At 44.2% G+C, this 9,899-nt stretch overlaps 1 pseudogene across 1 annotated transcript; it reads left to right on the top strand.

Annotated features, from left to right (window-relative positions):
- The first annotated feature begins 1,700 nt into the window (after positions 1-1,700).
- LOC143603956 (UDP-glycosyltransferase 74B1-like) lies at positions 1,701-9,437 on the top strand (annotated as a pseudogene). Its single transcript, XR_013148186.1, has 3 exons — positions 1,701-1,905; positions 8,045-8,490; positions 8,706-9,437. The product of XR_013148186.1 is annotated as a UDP-glycosyltransferase 74B1-like (transcript).
- Positions 9,438-9,899: the final 462 nt, after the last annotated feature.

Below are 9,899 nucleotides of genomic sequence, written 5' to 3'. Positions count from 1 at the left end.
GTTTAAAAAATAGCTTATATATTTCATTAGTTTTTTGGGTCTACGAACCATTTTATATAAGCTCAGCTGAGATATTAAAATTCTCGAAGATGACCTTTACACTGCATACTCGGGTTTAAAATAAAAGGAAAATAAATGATAAGATTCGATAGGGAAAGAAAGGAAAAGAAATTATTTATTTAAAAGACATTCTTAAGCTAAAATAAAAGAAAAGAAAAAAAAATGTTAATTACATTCTTAAGTTAAATATGAAGGATAAGATAGGAAAAAAATTATAACTTTACAATTATGTCCTCATTATTGAGTTAGATAGGAAGGAAAAGATAGGATAAATTAGTAATATTGTATATGGCTATAAATTTTCCTTCAGAATCAGACAATATTAGGCAGGAAAGTTTTGAAGGGAAAAAGCCATAACTTTTCTTTTCATTTTTTTTATTTTTTTTTAATAAAAAAATTCAAGAATGAAAAAAAAAATTCTTATTTTTTCTTTTCTAAATCCTTAATGAAAAACTCAAGAATACTTGTTATGTTATAGAACCCGTGGAAAAATCTTTTGCGGACATCAAATGATATCCCAACATATAATTTGTTTACCTAATTAGTTTCTATTTGTAGTTGATGTTTTACCAACTTTACTTTTAAAATAAAAACCATGTGAGCCTACCAAGATTAGAAAGGTTTGTGCGTGTACGCATATAACAATATTTTGAAATCTAATTTCGTTTTGGGCAGGATATTATTGTAAATCTACATTTATCGAAATAACTTACTTACTGTGGTGGATATGATATAAATGAAATTAATCTACTAAATGTACAAATAACTAAAGTAATTATTATTACTTTACATTCTTGAACTAGAGTAATTACACTAAGGGGGTGTTTAACTGAGTTTTTAAATTTGTTTATTTGTTTTTTGAAAAGCAAAAGCTTTAATTTGAAGCTTTTGGAGAAGTTTTGTCAAACATATTTTACTTTTCAACAATCAAATGAGCAAATTAGCAGGTTTTAGAAGCTTACCCAAAAATCCCCTAAAGCAGTTGTGATTTTATCACAGTGGTGAGTTTCTTCCTTAATTGATGATGTTCTTGGGCGTTTGGAACGTCAAAATCAGTAAAGACGGTTGGCATCCCCTTTCAGAAAGGTCACTCAGGTGTTAGGGGTGGTTGCAAATGTTGTTCGAAAAAAAAAGAAAAAAATAGTTATATTAAAAGAATAGAATATAGGATAATAATAATTACTTTATTTCAAAAACTATAGAGTAATAATACATAATATATTTATTTGTGGCTAATATTAAATTTATTTGTATTTAATTAATCTTAACAAGTAAAATATTAGGCTCCTTAATTCTAATCTCTCGTTATTTAAACTCAATAAATTGATGACGATTAATTGATGACGAAAAACTGATGACATACTTCATCATCTAATTTAATACATAATTAGGCTTTTATTAAGCATATGTTCCTAACAATAAAAAGATAACCTATGATATATTAATTATTTAGCACGTAACCTACTCGTTTGTCTCACAAATGTTATTAATTTCGCACCGACGTGCATCTTGGTATTCAAAAACATGATCTTTTGGTTTTACACATAAGTTATCCTCTCCCTCTCTCTCTATATATGTACTTCAATAAAGTTCCTCAAATTCATATTCAAAAGAAAGAAATTAACCAATTAACGTCGACCATGGAGGTAAAGAAACCATCATGTGTAGGCCATGTGTTGGTGTTACCTTACCCTAGCCAAGGCCATTTTAACCCTCTCCTTCAATTTGCCAAAAGACTCGCCTCAAAAGGCCTTAAAGCCACGATCGCCACAACCCGCTACACCATCACCTCCATCTCTGATCCACTCGTCAAGGTGGAGCCCATCTCTGACGGGTTTGATGACTGAAGAAACACTAAGTGACCCCGGCAGATTAAGGATAATCTTAGGGTTAAGTACATGTTTCCCACGAGGGTTAGGTCCGGCAAAGATGGTTATTCTTCTCAACCTGCAAAACAGACACCGTGAGCTCGTCACTGAGAAGGGGGGGGTTCCTCCTTGTGACCACCCTCCGGCTTGAGAATCAGACTAGATTACTCTGAATATAAGTGTATATTAAGAGAAATAGCTAGAGACGATAAGATAATATCAGATGATCTGTCCTGATACCGTTCCAAGGTGTTGGAGTATTTATAGCCGAAGGTAGGTTTCCAAGCAGGTACAGCCAGCTGTATAATATTTCTTTTCCACCAACTGTGGGCTACGTACGTGCCATGCTGGTGGTTGGTGGGTAGGCAGCGGCTGATAGTGACATGGCCGGTTGTGTACTATTCCTTTTCCACCAACTACAGGCTATGTACGTGCCACGATGAGGGTTGGTGGGTAGGCAGCGGCAGATAGTGACATTTTGTACTGGAGCATGCTCCTCCTCGTACTATTGTCGGTGAGCTGTCACCCTGTGATTGGTTCATGGGCTGCTTTGGTCAGATCTTGTCTATTTTGTCCATACCTTGGCAGGTATAGTACAAAAGATATTCCAGAAGCATACGGACTGGCTCTTTTGGGCGGGAATATTCCCGCCTTGCTCATTCCTTCTTCAGGTGACATTGCTGAAGTATTAAGAGTTAGTGCCTTATGCGTGTAGCTTTACTGTTAGTGCGGGTAGCCTTCCTTCTCAGCTTGTACCCATAGCTGCGGGAACAGGCAGGGTACTGTACCAAGGGAGGCTTTCCTGCGGGAACAGCTGGCTTACTGCGTGTAAGGTCTTCATCTCTCTGAGCATGGTGGGTCTTGCGGAACCAGTTGGTCTTTGCGCAGACGTACCCCATCAAGGTGTGTCTTGCGGGTCCAACTGGGCTTTGTGGGGACCTACCTCTTCAAGTCCCCCCAGTCCATTTTTCTTCTCATGAATTAGTGAGGTGAACTTTTGGACTTTAAGCAAGGGGTTTTGAAAGAGGTTTTTGTTTTTTAAGGTTTTCCGTGGGGATTCTTCCCGCGGTTTTCCTAATGTCACTTGCAGAAATTCCCGACTTTTCTGCCTGATATTTGGTTATGATGCGGGTAAGTGTTTAATCTCTCCACAAGTTGGGAGCGTTGAGTTTCACTTGTATAGGCTCTCCACGAGGTTTGGTAGTTTTGGACATAGTGATCAGTTATGTTAAACCACCAATTCCACTTTGAAGTTTCAAACAAGCTAGTTCTCAACGTTCCCGCTATGCGGAGGTTTTATTTCCCTTTCCGCAAGCACGGCCCATAAGATCCTTCTTGGCTTCAATTCCCTGCAAGTGCTAAGTATGTGAAGGGTTTCGCCTTGACACTGTACCCGTACTTGTCTTATGGTTTTTTACTTCCCAAGGTAAGGGGGTATATTCCCTATTATTTTTGAGTCTTTTTGAATCTTTTTGAAATTCGAAGAGTTGGTGAAAGGATAAGAACAGTCCAAACTGTTGAAGGGACGTTAGCGTCTTCCGACGGTTTCTTCTGACAGTTTCAGGACATGCAGGAAGTTATGGCGACGTGACATTATATGGTCATTCCAGACGCTTTTTCAGGCGCGTGGGCGCGAGTTTTCGGGCGCGTGTTTTACGGCACGCGTCCTGTCGACAGCTGTTGCCAGCTTGCTTTTCATGTGTCATCTTCTCATTGCTCCTGCGCTTTCCTCTCTCCTCCGCATTAAATTCATCGCATTCATTGCGATGAGTATATAAAGGGAGGAGAGGATGCATCTCAACTCACACTTTCACTTCCTTCTTCTTCTAAGCGATTTCCGGCGAATACTCTAACTTTTGTCGAGCATTCTCCTGAAATCGTTCTTCTTTCCATCCCCAACATGTCTTCCCTTCACGATCCAGAAGTCACCGCCGAAGAGTCCGACGTGTATATCGAGAACCCAACGTCCACTTCTGACAAGGACGATAAGAGTACTGCTGGCGAGTGCCAGTGTGCTCTTTCCGTCGACCTTTATCAGTACATCGTCAAGAAGTTCATGCTCGAGCCTTTCGAGCCTGAGTTTCCTGAGCCTCACCAGACGCTGTACGATGCCCCCAAGGGCAAGCTAGGGGTGTATGCTGCATCTATGGGAATCTCAGGTTCCCATTGACGAAGTTTGTGTACCGTGTTTTGGAGAAACACAGTGTACACTTGACGGAGGTACACCCAATGGCGATCGCCAAGATCCGCCATTTTGAATGGGTGTGCCTCATTCTGGGTGTGGAGCCCCGCGTCGACCGCCTGATGACCTTCTACTCTTGGAGGTGCATCCAAAGCTGGTACACCTTGGTCACTCGGATCAAGGGTTTGAAGATCTGTGCTACCGAGCGCAGTCTTCGGTCTTGGAAGCGGGAGTTCTTCTATATCTCTGCCCGTGTCGTCCCTATTGCGATGACATTCAAGAACGGGAGAGCACTCCCCAACCTTCACGCCTCCAACTACCAGGAGGCGGAATGGTTTACCAAGATCTCCCGGATCCAGACTCCGGTTTACCGATTTGCGAAGTCTGGGATGGTGATGCTCGGTATGAGCCGGGTGTGGAAAGGTGCTGGGGCAGAGGCGCCACAGATTCCCATCGTCCTCGAATACGGTTTGAACTCTATCCCTTACGGTATGCTTCATATTATTTGCTAATTTAGGGTTTTTGTTCTAACCATTTCTTTCTTTTTATTTTTAGAGGGAAACAACTTGCAGCCGCTTCTGCAACCGCGTGAGAGCGGTGGTCCCGCTCGGCTGGGTACTCGTGCTCTTGATGAGAACGATTTGCCCATCCTGGAGCAAACGGCGGATCGGTTTGTGGAGGTCTACCCGCCAGGCCACGAGATTCCGAGCGCCACGCGGCCAGGTAAGGGTTTCTTTAACCCCGCCCTCTCCATGCTTAAACCTCTGCTGGAATTCCTCTAATTTTGTCATCTTCTGATGAGGAATCCGCAGATGGTCCTTTCTTCGTGAGGAAGAAGAAGGCTGCTGGCGCGAAGGGCAAGTCGAAGGTTGCCTCCACTGCCGATCAGGGGAACCGGTCTGACTCGGATACCGAGAGCGAGGAGGCAGTGGGGAACCCTGGTGATGGTGAGACCACTGTTCCGGAGGTTGAGACAGCTGTCACCTCCGGGCAGCCCAATACGACGACGGTGACCGGCATGAAGAGGCCGGCTCCATCGGGTTCGTCCCCGCCTGTCAGAACCTTCAAGCTCAAGAAAACTCGTAAGTATAAATTATATTCAGCTTAACTGCATATCTTTCCGCCATCATACTTATATATCTTGTCTTCGTGCAGGCGTGGATGCAACCGCATTCCAGAGTGGAGCGGGAAGGAGCATCTCTAGACCCATGACGGTAGGTTTGGTCAACCTACCCGAGGCGATGACCCAGGCGGCTGCGCCTATTTGCAGCATTGGTTCAGTTGCTCATCCCGTTGAGGCAACTGTTCCAACTGTAACATCATCTCCGCCGGCTGTCAGTGCCATCTTCACGGAATCCTTCACTGAGCCGGCGGTGGTTTTTCCTGCGGGTTCTTCCGCAGCGACGGCCACGGTTGTGAGTTCACCTCCAGTGAGTTCACCTCCGTTGGTTTCTACCGCAAGGGCCTCTACAATGCCTCCTCCGGCGCCGGCGACTACGGCCGGTCCCTCAGGTACGTTCAGGGTTGGGGCTTCTAGCCCATCTTTGCCTCCTTCCCATCTCCTTGACCTTTTGGATGGATATCCTTTGGGTTCAGGTGATGGGTTTGGTGCCTATCGACCTGTTGTCGACCCTACAGGTGCGTGTTATCCCTTCCGCCTAATAGAGGGCGAGAGCTGGATGAGGTGTCAAAGTTTACCCTTGACTGCCAAATGCCTAGCTTCCTCTTTTTGTTTTGCCGGGCGGTCCGGACGTTGTTTTCTCTGGTCCTTTGCGTGTAGAGATTTGTACTCTGGGGAAGATTCCGACCTAGTTGCTTTTCCGTTTCGGCAAAGCGCTTGGCTGCCGTTATGATGGCATCCCATGTGGATGGCATGCCGTCTTTACCCGTCAATGTGCGGATAAGCTCTGGGTATTCGGCGCCTTGGGTGAAAGCTGCGCGAACAAGATCTTCGCTTATGGTGCCCAGACTCAGCTTCTTTGAGTTGAAGCGAGTGATGAAGTCTAGCAAAGATTCATCCTCCTCTCTAACGCAGTTAAGGATCGTCCACTGCTCTTTAGTATATTTTCTCTGCTGACTGAAGTGCTGGCTGAACTTTTGCTGGAAGTCCGCCCAATCATAGATGTGGTGGACCGGTAGACGATCAAACCATGCCCTGGCCGCTCCGACCAGCGTCATCTGGAACATATAACACCACGTGGGTTCTGTCCAGTTGCTGACGGTTTCCCCCGCTATGAATCTGTTCAAGTGATCGTCTGGGTCGGATATGCCATCATAAGTGCCGATGTTGGAAATCTGTTTGGCACTCTTCGGGGCGATTGCTTCCGCAATGTCCCTTGCAAACTTGGACATTCCAGCATTTGCAACAGTCGGTCTAAAGGTTTTGGAGAAGTCACGTGAGTTTCCCCCCGCGTTCCTCGGTTTGAAGGTTTCTCCAAAATTCCTTCTCGGTTGGAAGTCCGTTTCTTTGCGCTTCCCTTTCGCCCTATGACGAGGGTTTGCATCGCTGTCGGACTCCTCCCAATCATCGTCCAAGTACTCGCAATCATTGCTCATGTTGAGCTGTTGTCGAGTACTTCCGAATTCGTCAGCCTGTTGGAGTGAACGCAAACGTTCATCCAACTCCGCTTGGAATTCCTTCTGACGTGCTTCCGCCCACGCTTTCACTTGATCAAGTGTTTGGCGGGGGAGCCTTGTCTGTTGCCTCTCCACCTGGGTATCAATGAATCCCAGGGGAGGATTGTTTACTGCACTTGCCCCGGCTTGGGTAACCGGGGTAGTGTTCGTAAAATTTGTGTACTCGCCGGTGTTCCCCCCAGTAGCTGGGGTTTTGGTTACCGGGGTTTCTTGGTCACTCGCTGGCCTTGGCACCGGAGTAACCTTAACCATCTTTCCAGAGGTTTTGAAAAAACTGAGAAAAATTAGTTCTAGCTTTTATGCACGGATGGCGCCAAGGAAGAAACACTAAGTGACCCCGGCAGATTAAGGATAATCTTAGGGTTAAGTAGATGTTTCCCACGAGGGTTAGGTCCGGCAAAGATGGTTATTCTTCTCAACCTGCAAAACAGACACCGTGAGCTCGTCACTGAGAAGGGGGGGGGGGTTCCTCCTTGTGACCACCTTCCGGCGTGAGAATCAGACTAGATTACTCTGAATATAAGTGTATATTAAGAGAAATAGCTAGAGACGATAAGATAATATCAGATGATCTGTCCTGATACCGTTCCAAGGTGTTGGAGTATTTATAGCCGAATGTAGGTTTCCAAGCAGGTACAGCCAGCTGTATAATATTCCTTTTCCACCAACTTTGGGCTACGTACGTGCCATGCTGGTGGTTGGTGGGTAGGCAGTGGCTGATAGTGACATGGCCGGCTGTGTACTATTCCTTTTCCACCAACTACAGGCTATGTACGTGCCACGACGAGGGTTGGTGGGTAGGCAGCGACTGATAGTGACATTTTGTACTGGAGCATGCTCCTCCTCGTACTATTGTCGGTGAGCTGTCACCCTGTGATTGGTTCATGGGCTGCTTTGGTCAGATCTTGTCTATTTTGTCCATACCTTGGCAGGTATAGTACAAAAGATCTTCCAGAAGCATACGGACTGGCTCTTTTGGGCGGGAATATTCCCGCCTTGCTCATTCCTTCTTCAGGTGACATTGCTGAAGTATTAAGAGTTAGTGCCTTATGCGTGTAGCTTTACTGTTAGTGCGGGTAGCCTTCCTTCTCAGCTTGTACCCATAGCTGCGGGAACAGGCAGGGTACTGTACCAAGGGAGGCTTTCTTGCGGGAACAGCTGGCTTACTGCGTGTAAGGTCTTCATCTCTCTGAGCATGGTGGGTCTTGCGGAACCAGTTGGTCTTTGCGCAGACGTACCCCATCAAGGTGTGTCTTGCGGGTCCAACTGGGCTTTGCGGGGACCTACCTCTTCAATGACCGTGGTTTCGCTCAAGCGCGGTCCGAGGAAATCTTCCTCGAGTCGTTTAAATCCAACTGCTCGCGAACTCTCACCCAACTCATCAAAAAACACCAAGCAACAAAGCATCCCATCACTTGTGTTGTGTATGACTCGTTTTTCCCTTGGGCTCTTGATGTGGCCAAGGAAAATGGGATTCTTGGTGGACCCTTTTTCACCAACTCAGCTGCGGTGACCGCGGTTTTCAGCCGGATACATGGTGGGTCGCTGAGGTTGCCGCTGAGATTGGAGGATTGCCCGGTGGTGATTCCAGGTGTTCCTCCGTTGAGTTTAGAAGATTTGCCGAGCTTTCTGAATGCGCCCGAAAGTCATCCGGGCTATTTGAAGATGAAACTAAATCAGTTTTCGAATTTGGATAAAGCTGATTGGGTTTTCAGCAACACTTTCAAATCTCTCGAATCAGAGGTAAAATACTAATTGTGCAAATTTTTTTCTTTTTATGTATCGTATACCCAGAAACTTTAAGATCGCCATTTTCATATAACAAAACCTTAATTTCTTTCTTGATATGCAAAAAAGAAATTTGGGAAAATCCACTACTAGTTTTACCTAACCTGAATAATGTTTAAGATATCATGTGAGTTATAAATTAGTAACGTGTCCACATAATTTTGAAATAGGTGGTGAAAGGCATAAGGGAGCAATGGCCAGCAAAACTTATAGGTCAAATGGTACCATCAGCTTACTTAGATGGCAGGATTGAGGGTGACAGAGGCTATGGTGCAAGTCTATGGAAACCACTTGATGGCTGCATCAAATGGCTCAAGACCAAGCCTTCAAACTCGGTTGTTTATGTATCATTTGGGAGCATGGTGTCACTAGCCCTACAAGAAATGGAAGAAGTCGCATGGGGTTTGCTAGAAAATGGGTTCTATTTTCTTTGGGTGGTTAAAGATTCAGAAAGACACAAACTGCCAAAAGGGTTTCTTGAATTTACCACACAAAATCGAGAAAGGGGTATGATTGTGAGTTGGTGCAACCAGCTTGAAATGTTGGCTCATGATTCGGTGGGTTGTTTTCTGACTCATTGTGGGTGGAACTCGACACTAGAAGGGTTGAGCCTTGGGGTGCCGATGGTTGGGGTCCCGAAGTGGGCTGACTAGTTGACCGATGCCAAGTTTATAGCGGATGTGTGGGGTGTGGGTGTTAGGGTTAAGGTGGATAGTGTGATTGGGATGGTGACAAGAGAAGAAGTTGTTTTGAGTTTAAATGAGGTGATGAATGAAGCCGAGAGGGGTTTGGAGATCAAGAAGAATGCAAGAAAATGGAAGGAGTTGGCTAAAGAGGCTATTAATGAAGGTGGGAGCTCTGATGAAGCTATTGATGAGTTCGTGATTGCATTAAATAAATAAGACGCGTTTTTGTGTTGACTAATCTTCGGAAAGAAAACTCTTGATGTGCACTTAGTAACGAAGTAATGAAATTTAAAAATAGTTGTACCTGTCTTGAATAATTGTGTAAGGTGATCATGTGCTTTGTTAATATCAAATTATAATAACCACATAAACGAAAGCGTCTATTGTTTTGCATGTAATACATAGAAGGTTTAAATAAAATTAGATTAGAATTAGGAGGCAGGAAAAGATTAAAATACAAAAAGAGTCAAAAATGATAATTGTGAGAAGGATTGGTGGTCCCTCTAATCACAAAAAAACCTTTAAAAAAAATTCTAAAAAATTAATTAAAAAAATCATAACTCAAAATATAAATAAAAAGCAAAAAAAAAAAAACAAAAGTGTTTCCCTCGTCATTCCCGTTAAAAAAAACGCCAAAAAGACACAATGCATAGACAAAAGACACAATGACGAAAATAA

The sequence above is a fragment of the Bidens hawaiensis genome, unplaced genomic scaffold, assembly GCF_021521415.1.
Source record: "Bidens hawaiensis isolate Kalapana, Puna unplaced genomic scaffold, B.hawaiensis_p1.1 tig00063464_1, whole genome shotgun sequence".
NCBI lineage: Eukaryota > Viridiplantae > Streptophyta > Magnoliopsida > Asterales > Asteraceae > Bidens > Bidens hawaiensis.
This window is presented reverse-complemented; position numbering and strand designations above follow the sequence as displayed.